The 13,455-nt window shown below is 40.2% G+C and overlaps 1 pseudogene; it reads right to left on the reverse strand.

The window, feature by feature from the left end:
* LOC120035882 overlaps positions 1-13,455 on the reverse strand; it is a 69,177-nt pseudogene that overhangs the window by 35,095 nt on the left and 20,627 nt on the right.

Below are 13,455 nucleotides of genomic sequence, written 5' to 3' on the forward strand. Positions count from 1 at the left end.
AACAGTGCCGTTTAAGATGAGGGAGGACCATTTTGTTTTTCATGAGCATGGCCTTATTTTTACTACACCATATTGGATGACTGTCATTCATATTCCATTCACCCAGTTCAATATAACAGCGATAGGTTTAGACCACTACATGATACTCAAATTTAAATTATTATTTGGTGACGTGATTATCTTTAGTATAGTTTTATCTAAAAAATGATCACTTTTTATATGTTTACCATTTTTATTTTTATGAAAATCACTGAGGAGGAGGGTCCTCCCCTTCCTCCTCTGAGGAGCCTCCACTGCACCCAAAGGACATCCAGCCAACTTGACACAATTGTGGGAGGAATTAGAGTCAACATGGGCCAGCATCCCTGTGGAAAGCTTTCGACACCTTGTAGAGTCCATGCCCCAACGAATTGAAGCTGTTCTGAGGGAGAAAGGGGAGGGTCAAACTCCATATTAGGAAGGTGTTCCAAATGTTTGGTGTAATCTGTGTACATATTTGCAGTCATGTGTGCAAACACTTTACATATGTGTGGTCCCAGGAATCAAACCCACTACCCTGGTTTTACAAGCACTATACTTTACCAACTGAGCTACAGGACCACAAGGAATGATCAAGGAATGGCGGAGATAAACACACACACACACACACACACAGCCTGAGTTTGAAAAATATAATTTAATCAAAAGACGTAATATTGAAACTGACATACTCCATATGTAGTTCAAATCAAATGTTATTTGTCACATTAATACAACAAGCGTAGACCTTCCTGTGAAATTCTGAATACAACAAGTGTAGACCTTAACGTGAAATTCTGAATACAACAAGTGTAGACCTTACCGTGAAATTCTGAATACAACAAGTGTAGACCTTAACGTGAAATTCTGAATACAACAAGTGTAGACCTTAACGTGAAATTCTGAATACAACAAGTGTAGACCTTATTGTGAAATGCTCCCTGACAAGCCCTTAACCAAAAACACAGTTTTAAGAAAAATGAGTCAAGAAAATATTTCCTGAATAAACTAAAGGAAAAAAAAGTAACACAATAAAAAAACCAATACAGAGTTAATATACAGGGGGTCCATGTATCGAGTCAATGTACTGAGGCACAGTGTAGAGGCAGGTGTTGAAAACAATACAGAGTTAATATACAGGGGGTCCATGTATCGAGTCAATGTACTGAGGCACAGTGTAGAGGCAGGTGTTGAAAACAATACAGAGTTAATATACAGGGGGTCCATGTATCGAGTCAATGTACTGAGGCACAGTGTAGAGGCAGGTGTTGAAAACAATACAGAGTTAATATACAGGGGGTCCATGTATCGAGTCAATGTACTGAGGCACAGTGTAGAGGCAGGTGTTGAAAACAATACAGAGTTAATATACAGGGGGTCCATGTATCGAGTCAATGTACTGAGGCAGTGTAGAGGCAGGTGTTGAAAACAATACAGAGTTAATATACAGGGGGTCCATGTATCGAGTCAATGTACTGAGGCACAGTGTAGAGGCAGGTGTTGAAAACAATACAGAGTTAATATACAGAGGGTCCATGTACAGAGTCAATGTACTGAGGCACAGTGTAGAGGCAGGTGTTGAAAACAATACAGAGTTAATATACAGGGGGTCCATGTATCGATGTACTGAGTCACAGTGTAGAGGCAGGTGTTGAAAACAATACAGAGTTAATATACAGAGGGTCCATGTATCAATGTACTGAGGCACAGTGTAGAGGCAGGTGTTGAAAACAATACAGAGTTAATATACAGGGGGTCCATGTATCAATGTACTGAGTCACAGTGTAGAGGCAGGTGTTGAAAACAATACAGAGTTAATATACAGGGGGTCCATGTATCGAGTCAATGTACTGAGGCACAGTGTAGAGGCAGGTGTTGAAAACAATACAGAGTTAATATACAGGGGGTACATGTATCGAGTCAATGTACTGAGGCACAGTGTAGAGGCAGGTGTTGAAAACAATACAGAGTTAATATACAGAGGTCCATGTATCGAGTCAATGTACTGAGGCACAGTGTAGAGGCAGGTGTTGAAAACAATACAGAGTTAATATACAGGGGGTCCATGTATCGAGTCAATGTACTGAGGCACAGTGTGGAGGCAGGTGTTGAAAACAATACAGAGCTAATATACAGAGGGTCCATGTATCAATGTACTGAGGCACAGTGTAGAGGCAGGTGTTGAAAACAATACAGAGTTAATATACAGAGGTCCATGTATCGAGTCAATGTACTGAGGCACAGTGTAGAGGCAGGTGTTGAAAACAATACAGAGTTAATATACAGAGGTCCATGTATCGAGTCAATGTACTGAGGCACAGTGTGGAGGCAGGTGTTGAAAACAATACAGAGTTAATATACAGAGGTCCATGTATCGAGTCAATGTACTGAGGCACAGTGTAGAGGCAGGTGTTGAAAACAATACAGAGTTAATATACAGGGGGTCCATGTATCGAGTCAATGTACTGAGGCACAGTGTAGAGGCAGGTGTTGAAAACAATACAGAGTTAATATACAGGGGGTCCATGTATCGAGTCAATGTACTGAGGCACAGTGTGGAGGCAGGTGTTGAAAACAATACAGAGCTAATATACAGGGGGTCCATGTATCAATGTACTGAGGCACAGTGTAGAGGCAGGTGTTGAAAACAATACAGAGCTAATATACAGGGGGTCCATGTATCAATGTACTGAGTCACAGTGTAGAGGCAGGTGTTGAAAACAATACAGAGTTAATATACAGAGGGTCCATGTATCAATGTACTGAGGCACAGTGTAGAGGCAGGTGTTGAAAACAATACAGAGTTAATATACAGAGGTCCATGTATCGAGTCAATGTACTGAGGCACAGTGTAGAGGCAGGTGTTGAAAACAATACAGAGTTAATATACAGAGGTCCATGTATCGAGTCAATGTACTGAGGCACAGTGTAGAGGCAGGTGTTGAAAACAATACAGAGTTAATATACAGAGGGTCCATGTATCGAGTCAATGTACTGAGGCACAGTGTGGAGGCAGGTGTTGAAAACAATACAGAGTTAATATACAGGGGGTCCATGTATCGAGTCAATGTACTGAGGCACAGTGTAGAGGCAGGTGTTGAAAACAATACAGAGTTAATATACAGGGGGTCCATGTATCGAGTCAATGTACTGAGGCAGTGTAGAGGCAGGTGTTGAAAACAATACAGAGTTAATATACAGGGGGTCCATGTATCGAGTCAATGTACTGAGGCACAGTGTAGAGGCAGGTGTTGAAAACAATACAGAGTTAATATACAGGGGGTCCATGTATCGAGTCAATGTACTGAGGCACAGTGTAGAGGCAGGTGTTGAAATAGAAAACATACAGCTTTATACAGTTTGATTTAATGTGGCTTAATGACCAAAAGCACAATTATATTTTTATAAAAAAAGTGTTCGAGCAGAATGTGTGTTCTCTCATGAACTTTAAGTAGCTTATATTTGATGTGAAATATTCCTTTAGAGACAATGCTAATGATACGATGCTAACTTCTCTCACCCAGTGGCATATCGGCTATTTAGGTGAGTGTTGCTGTTTCCACATGATGCAGTGCCCGCTTTGTTTAAGGACAGATAGGATGTGGACAGATAGGGCTCTACCTTTGTAGAGCACATGCCCCTTTGCCCTCACAGTCTCTGAAGTGCCCTTTTGGGTGGTGGTATAATCTGTATTCATTTTTTCTCATAGTTATTCTATATTCACTGTCTGCAAATCGTCGTTAAATTTGCCTAAGTGATTTGAATTTTCCCTCAAGTTTCTGAAGAGGAAACAGCCAGGAAATGCCCCTGTCTGAGTGCATTTGTCTACCACTATGTGTAGCTGTTAGCGATGATGCTAATGACAACCATCTTCTGGTTGATGGAAAAGCTTTCCCAAAAACCTTGTCAATTAAATGTTAACTACAAAGTAGTCTATGCCTACCTGGCAGAATGATATCATGATTATTTGCATTAATCCAGTTGTGATTTGTTCAGCAAACACTGCAATCACATGTGTGCTACAGAGACACCACCAACCAAGCAAGGCTCTTGCTGGTGCCACTTGAATTAAAGGGTATCTACAAACAAAAATGAATTTTATTTCAAAAGTGGTCTCCTGATGTAGTTTGAGTATTGTTGTGGACTTAGAACATCAAAAGTTGATGTTTTTCTATTAACAGTGTGATTTAGAGAAAAAACAGAAAAACAGGGACAAATCAGAAACCTGGAAAAACCTAAACGGAGAAAATGGAATTAGGGTAAAAAACAAAAAAAAGGATTTGATAGAGATGTTATATATAGATAGAGATGTTATAGAGCCCTAAATAATGTAGAAATGTTCTCTTATTACTGGATTATCTAGGGATAGTGTAGAGTAACAGCTGTATCCTGAAGTGACCTTTAACCTCCCTGCTCCTCAATACTTCTTCCACTGGATCAAAGCTTCAGCCAAGTAGGATACATGATAGTGGCAACACATGGAGTTGGGTTGATATAGTAATGGTAGGATACATGATAGTGGCAACACATGAAGTAGGGTTGATATAGTCATGGTAGGATACATGATAGTGGCAACACATGGAGTAGGGTTTGATATAGTCATGGTAGGATACATGATAGTGGCAACACATGGAGTAGGGTTGGATATAGTCGTGGTAGGATACATGATAGTGGCAACACATGGAGCTGGGTTTGATATAGTCATGGTAGGATACATGATAGTGGCAACACATGGAGTAGGGTTTGATATAGTCATGGTAGGATACATGATAGTGGCAACACATGGAGCTGGGTTGGATATAGTCGTGGTAGGATACATGATAGTGGCAACACATGGAGTTGGGTTGGATATAGTAATGGTAGGATACATGATAGTGGCAACACATGGAGTAGGGTTTGATATAGTCATGGTAGGATACATGATAGTGGCAACACATGGAGTAGGGTTTGATATAGTCATGGTAGGATACATGATAGTGGAAACACATGAAGTAGGGTTTGATATTGTCATGGTAGGATACATGATAGTGGCAACACATGGAGTAGGGTTGATATAGTCATGGTAGGATACATGATAGTGGCAACACATGGAGTAGGGTTTGATATAGTCATGGTAAGCAAAATACTTTACTCAACATATTGTGCAGCTTTCTGTTGCGGGATCTTTTTATGGGGGGGTGCCCTTTGTTGTTTACACTTCACACACATGGTTATGGGCTTTAAAAAAGAAGACACCAGTACCATGTCAGATATAGTTTAAATGTATTCATATTTGAGTTTGCATCCCAATATGACACTTTAAATACATAACAGAAGACTGAAATGAAACAAAATGCCTATTGTGTTTATTGAGCTGTACACTGAGATGCTCAGTTGGTCAATATTCCCCTCCAGTGATTCCCCAACATCTTGTCAACATGTTCAATAAAAATGGAGCTGATATCTAATACCAGTCTATGTTTATAGACATGTATCCATAACAAGGCTTAGGCCTCCCATATAGTCTGCAAAAACCTCTCCAAAATGTCACATTTTTTAAACATATTTATTTTCATGCATATAACTTGTCAAAAATCTTTTTTATTACCAAATTCTATCTTTCGTGTGGACAATATTTTTTTCATGTTTTCATGAGTGTTTGAGATTAGATTCCTGAATGGTCAAAAACCTCTTCAAATAGAAGTACATTTATAACACAATATATCTTACAGGTAGGTCCTCTCTCACTCTCTCTCATCATGTCACAGCTGACAGGCTCCCAGAGGAAGGGCAATAAAAGGCCCCAGCTCACTCAACTGCCCCTCCCCTCTCCAACAGACATCAACCCAGAACATCCTGAAGACAGAACATCTAAAAGATCATCTGGGAATCCTTTCTTTCTCATGGAGCTTTTCAAAAGTGAGGTGAATATTCAATGTGATGTTTGTACAGTGCCTTCAGAAAGTATTCAGACACCATGACTTTTTCCACATTTTATTAAGTTACAGCCTTATTTTAAAATTGATTTTTAAAATATATTTATATATTCAGCAAACTACACACAATAGCCCATCATTTGGGGTGGCAGGTAGCCTATTGGTTAGAGCATTGAGCTAGTAACCAAAAGGTTGATGGATCGAATCCCAGGGCTGACAAGGTAAACATCTGTTGTTCTGCCCCTGAACAAGGCACTGTTCAGCGGTAGGCCGTCATTGTAAATAAGAATTTGTTCTTAACTGACTTGCCTAGTTAAATATAAAACATTTAAATGACAAAGCAAAAACAGGTTTATAGAAACATTTATTAAAGATAAAAAATATACCTTCTTTACATAACAGTAAGTATTCAGACCCTTTATTATGAGACTGTCAGGGTAAAAACCAAGCCATGAGGTAGAAGGAATTGGGTCGAGACAGGATTGGGTCGAGGCACAGATCTTGGGAAGGGTACCAACACATTTCTGCAGCATTGGAGGTCCCAAAGAACAGAGTGGCCTCCATCATTCTAAAATGGAAGAAGTTTGGAACCACCAAGACTCTTCCTAGAGCTTGCGGCACAGCCAAACTGAGCAGTCGGGGGAGATGGGCCTTGGTCAGGGAGGTGACCAAGAATCCGATGGTCACTCTGACAGAGCTCTAGAGTTCCTCTGTGGAAATGGGAGAACCTTCCAGAAGGACAACCATCTCTCCACCTCTCCACCAATCAAGCCTTTATGGTAGAGTGGCCTGACGGAAGCCACTCCTCAGTAAAATGCACATGACAGCCCACTTGGAGTTTGCCAAAAGGCACCAAAAGGACTTTCAGACCATGAGAAACCAGATTCTCTCGTCTGATGAAACCAAGATTGAACTCTTTGGCCTGAATGCCAAGCGTCACGTCTGGAGGAAACCTGGCACCATCCCTAGGGTGAAGCATGGTGGTGGCAGCGTCATGCTGTGGGGATGTTTTTCAGCAGCAGGGACTAGGAGATTAGTCAGGATCAAGGGAAAGATGAACTGAGCAAAGTAGAGAGAGATCCTTGATGAAAACCTGCTCCAGAGCGCTCAGGACCTCAAACTGAGGGCGAAGGTTCACCTTCCAACAGGACAACAACCCTAAGCACACACCCAAGACAAACCAGTAGTGGCTTCGGGTCAAGTCTCTGGTCTCTGAATGTCCTTGAGTGGCCGAGCCAGAGCCCGGACTTGAACCCGATCTAACATCTCTGGAGAGACCTGAAAATAGCTGTGCAGCGACGCTCCCCATCCAACCTGACAGAGCTTGAGAGAATCTGCAGAAAAGAATGGGAGAAACTCCCCAAATACAGGTGTGCCAAGCTTGTAGCGTCATACCCAAGAAGACTCAATGCTGTAATCGCTGCCAAAGGTCCTTCGACAAAGTACTGAGTAAAGCGTCTGAATACTTATGTAAATGTTATTTTTCAGTTTTTTATTTTTTAATAAATGAACAACAATTTCTAAAGACCTGTTTTGTTTTGTCATTATGGGATATTGTCTGTAGATTGATGAGAGGGAAAAAAGTATTTAATACACAGGCTGTAACGTAACAAAATGTGGAAAAAGTCAAGGGGTCTGAATACTTTCTGAAGGCATTGTATATAGCCATGTTATAAAGTATGAAAAGGCTTGTTCATTCACATGTCATGAATTCACTATGACATCATCATATTTGTATATATCCTAATGAATAAACTTTGGACGGAAACATGGTTATTATTTATTTAACAAGGTAAGTCAACTGAGAACACATTCTCAATTACAGCAACAACCTGGGGAATAGTTACAGGGGAGAGGAGGGAGAATGCATGAGCCAAATTGTAAACTGGGGATGATTAGGTGACCATGATGGTATGAGGGCCAGATTGGGAATTAATCGAGGACACCAGAGTTAACACCCCTACTCTTATGATAAGTGCAATGGGATCTTTAGTGACCACAGAGAGTCATGACACCCGTTTAACGTCCCATCTGAAAGATGGCAACCGACACAAGGCAATGTCCCCAATCTGAATACTTTCCAAAGGCACTGGAAGTGATTGAGGAGAGACCATAATTGCTATGTTCCAATTAAAATGATTGACCCATAAGAGAACACATGACCAAAGCAAGGCGTGACCATTTAGAAATAAAACAATATTCTTAATGATAAACATAATCTAATAAACAAATGTTTGCATAACCAACCAGGACCAACCCTGTTTAGCTTCAGAAGCAAGCCAGCTGTGGGAAGTAGGGTGGTATGCTGCTGGCGCCAAAATCAAGCTATATACAGCCTAATTGTTTCCCCCTCAGCAAGCTCTGGTAAACAGTTAATGTAGTACACTGCTGCCACCACCAGGCCTGGAGGGCATTTTGACTTTGTTGATAGCGAGTTGTGTTGCTAAAAACGTAGCAGCTAACTAACTGGCTACTGATCAACCTATTGTGTGTATTGAACATTCATATTGGACAGCCTTACCTGTATAGTAGCACCAACACCCATCAGCCCAATCTCTTCTTGATGTCAAAGCTGCAGTCTATTGTTGGTATAGGAGTATTAAATTAATGAATAATCCTATTTATTTAAAGCCCCGCTAAGATGTCACCATACTATTCCTTTAAAGCCCCTCTGTTAGATATAAATCATCAGAGTGGGAAACCAACTGACATGGAAACAATGGAGCAAATGTATCACTATCAGAGGGGTGTATTATGACATCATATAGAACTACTCAGACATTCCAAATATCACTTGATTATCAGAGGGGTGTATTATGACATCAGATAGAACTACTCAGACATTCCAAATACCACTTGATTATTAGAGGGGTGTATTATGACATCATATAGAACTACTCAGACATTCCAAATATCACTTGATTATCAGAGGGGTGTTTTATGACATCATATAGAACTACTCAGACATTCCAAATCAGGCTTCATCCATATCATGAAGGTGGATATTGATCCAACCATTTCAAAAGTAATGACAGGGCTGATGGAAACAGGTTATGCCTGTACACTTTTATAAATGTAGACAGACAATTTGTTTGTTCGTTTTACATGGTGGGATCATTTTGTGTCAGTAAACATTTATGAGTGAGAAATGGTGAAAACTCCTCCATGAGCAAATATTTATTTAATAACCATCACATCTTAGTTAACTTGGAGTCACGTGATGATATGTTGTGTGGTCCTCCCTCTACGACTTGGGAAACCATGCAGTTTATTAGGCTACAGACTAAATAAGTTATGAACTTCACGGGGTGGTGAAACTGCACGTGATGAGCTTGATGCTCCTTTCCAATACATTTTGATGGTCTTCTTCTGGTGACATGATGATTGATGCTTGGTTGCCATTTGACAAATAAAATAATATTGCTCTTATCCATAATAATCTCATCATGTAGGTAGCCTACCAACACTGTATATGTGAGCTGTTGGCTACAGTACACGGGACAAGAGCACGTTTTCTATATAATGCAACAGTTTTTAAAACCATCAGTAGAGTTGAAAATGTGATGGAAACCCATTTAACTTGTATTTTTCCATTCGGCACATGGGAATTCAACAGCAAAAGTATTTTTTGGTCTCGTAAAGCCTTTGATCAGCAATAAGTCTGTCTGATGGAAACATTTCTTGTGGAAAAATGCATATATTGTTTAATGCTGATTTTAGAATATTCACATGAACATCTGTTGCAAATTACATGGAAACTTAGCTACAAAAGGTGGATATTGATCCAACACCTGTTGTTTATTCAAACCAGCCCACTGGGCACAGACGTCAGTTCATAATCTAGTTTCTATTTACATTTCTTTGGTTCGTCAACTAAAGTGAATTCTACATGAAATCAACACAAAATGTCACCTGTCATTGGATTTAGGTTGCAAGTCCATGAAACAAAAGGTGTTTTGTTGAAATGACGTGGAAACAAAGTTTATTCAACCAGTGGGTTGCTTGTAAATGACCCCAGGAAAGTGGAACGAGGAACTCTTCATTGAGACAATGATGAAACAGCAATCCATGGGAGAGTTGTGGTGGATATTATAAAATAAGGATCTGCTGGAGTCCAAGTCAAACCAAGATTCTTTATTTCTGAGCTCAGAGAGAATAACAGAGTTACACAGCGCAATGTAGACGGTCTGAATTCCGAAGCATTGGGTGATGAGCACATATCTTTATAGTTTCCTGTTCCTGGGCGGGACTTTATTCATACAAGGACGCAGGTGCAGCTGGTTTGCAACGCAGGATGATACTCCCAGGAACAGGAGATTATAATAGGTCAGTTTCACAAGGTTAGTATGTGGTGGTTAATTTCTGTATTACCAAATGAGGAGAGACAAACTTCACACACCAGTCAGAGTTATACTTAAAAACTTCACACACCAATCAGAGTTATACTTAAACGACATCTTTAATAATAAGATCTTTGCAATGACTTTCAACAATTCACTATTTCTAATGAACCGTTGAGAGTGGCAACACAATGGCTACTGAGATCTTTTATAGCAAAGATCCACCCCCTAGTCGACATAACAAACCACAGATATTAGGAACAGTTTACAAAGTGAGACTTTATAATGAGAAAGGAGTATCTCGTAGCCAGATAGCATTCGCTATAAATTATCATTCAGTTTGGTCCCTAAGACGAGGTTCTAATCTCGTTCCTGGTACTTCATAGCACAAAAACACCAACTCATCCAATGGCATAACTCAAATGTCAACTCTAGATACTCCCATCTCAAGTAAAACCCCTTCTTGACCCCACTCCTGGACAAGCTCACTGAGGGGAGTGAGCCTCTAGGTCATACACTATCCCAGGATAAGTGCAACATCAGAGAGGACATACAATGCTTCCAGACACTGCCATACACCTCCCCCCAAAGCCAAAGGAGGGAGACATTGTCCACAGACATTGTGGAAACCAGTAATTGGTTCCCCATTAATCACACCATCCCTTCACATAGTTTAACAGATACATTCACATATGAAGACAATGTTCCCTCCTATCCTCTTCCCTTCCTGATATTCTGCATAGCACCAGGGACATGTGAAAGACAAGCCTGACCTCTCCCCTCTCTGGGCCCCAGGTGACTGAGCCCCAGCTGAGGGAAGAAGTGCAACTACCAACACCAGAGTCCGAAGGGATACATTCTAATAACAAGTATATCACATCAGCATATTATGCAGATAAGACATCTTAATTATCTATGTTACCCAACTAATTCTGATTCATCCACCACAAGTCACATACTCAGATATGTGGACACATACAATTAACATTTTGCATTACAGAGTCTGTGAACATTTTCATTTCATTAAATCATCAGTGGGCCAACATTGCAAATGTAAACGACGGAACAAATGCATCACATCCAAATATCACTTGATTATCTGTAGTGCTGTAGGAATGACACCCAGATAAACACACACACAGTGTCAGAGTTAAAAAAAGGACCATTTAAAACAGAAGGAATCTGACCTACTCTATATTCAAACTGACCAACTCCATATTCAATTCATGTTTTCTAATAAAAACATACAAATATATGTTTAAGTATACTTTGTACAATTCAATATGGTAAAAAAAGGTAATCATTAGCAGTCAACAATATAAGACAATGGGAGCACTGTGTATGTTCTCTGATGAATTTAAAGTCAATGTGACGTGAAATATCAATATACACGCTAAGAGAAGTAATTTATCTCTCCTGTGTGGATTCTCTAATGACCTTTAAGTGACTGTGATGAGTAATATGTTTTCCCACAGTCTGAGCTTTTGTAAGCCTTCTCCTCTGTGTGCTGTCTCATGTGTTCTTTCAGGCTTGCAAAACCTTTCTACACTGGGAGCAGTGGTAAGGCTTCTCCACTGTGTGTATTTGCTCATGTCGTTTCAGGTCCCCTGACAGGTTAAAACTCTTTCCACACTGTGAGCAGTGGTAAGGATTCTCCCGTGTGTGTTCTCTCATGTATTTTCAGGTAGCTTTTCTGGTTAAAACTCTTTCCACACTGTGAGCATTGGTAAGGTTTCTCCCCTGTGTGTATTCTCTCATGTCGTTTTAGGTCCCCTAACTGGTTAAAACACTTGCCACACTGGGAGCCACACTGGGAGCAGTGATAAGGCTTCTCCCCAATGTGTATTCTCTCATGTATTTTCAGGTAGCTTTTCTGGTTAAAACTCTTTCCACACTGTGAGCATTGGTAAGGTTTCTCCCCTGTGTGTATTCTCTCATGTCGTTTTAGTTCCCCTAACTGGTTAAAACACTTTCCACACTGGGAGCAGTGATAAGGCTTCTCCCCTGTGTGTATTCTCTCATGTCGTTTTAGGTCCCCTAACTGGCAAAAACACTTTCCACACTGGGAGCAGTGAAAAGGCTTCTCCCTTGTGTGTATTTTCTCGTGTTGGTTTAGGTGTCCTTTCCTTTGGAAACTCTTTCCACGCTGGGAGCAATGGTAAGGCTTCTCCCCAGTGTGTATTCTCTCATGTTGTTTAAGCTCCCATAAGACGTAACAACCCTTTCCACACTGGGAGCAGTGGTAAGGCTTCTCCCCTGTGTGTATTCTCTCATGTCGTTTCAGGTCCCCAAACTGGTTAAAACACTTTCCACAGTTGGAACACTGGTGTCGTCTTGCTGGTTTGGACCTCCCTGGCTCTGGTTCCTCTGAGTCTGTTCTTTCTCCTGCCAAAGACAGTGTTTTAAAAAAAAATAGAGACCCGAATGAAACCTCCACATGATAAAACGGCCTTGCTACGAGGGTAAATCCTAATCAGATCCCTCAATAACCTGAGGCCAGTTTTAACAATCTTGGTGTGATTTTAAAACAAATGTTGTAGAGCTTCCTGGTAATTACTGATAATATGTTTACATTACTTATTTTATTAATTCTGTTTTACAAGTCAGAACACAAAAAACTAAACAGTTCTAGGACACTGAAGACACAGACGTCACTAGATTCCAATTGAGCAGGTGGTTCTAAATATATAACTTCCATAGCTGTATGATACAGAATGCGACCTACACACTTCCTTAAACATAAAATAAGTAAATAAGTAATTTTAAGTGGAAGTCCAAAACTTGTTTTTACGTCGAAGACACAAAGCACATCAGTAAAATCTCCCCGTTGTGGAAAGGGTTCGACACATGCTGTTTGAATTGCCCAATTTCTTATTTATACGTTCACAGATTTTCAAAATTTTGAGTATCGCTGATGTCATATTTTGGGTAAAGTAAAAAAATAAGGTGAAATATTTGGGTAAATGTTCCTAAAACTGATAGTTACTACAATGAACAAAAATATAAACACAACAAGTGTTGGATGTTTCGTGAGCTGAAAAAAAAGATTGCAGAATTTTTAACATCCCAGTTAGTGAACATTTATTCTTTGCCAAGATAATCAATCCACCTGACAGGTGTGGCATATCAAGAAGCTGATTGAACAGCTTGATTATTACACAGGTACACCTTGTGCTGGGGAT

This window comes from Salvelinus namaycush, unplaced genomic scaffold, assembly GCF_016432855.1.
Source record: "Salvelinus namaycush isolate Seneca unplaced genomic scaffold, SaNama_1.0 Scaffold113, whole genome shotgun sequence".
In the NCBI taxonomy this organism is placed as follows: Eukaryota; Metazoa; Chordata; class Actinopteri; order Salmoniformes; family Salmonidae; genus Salvelinus; species Salvelinus namaycush.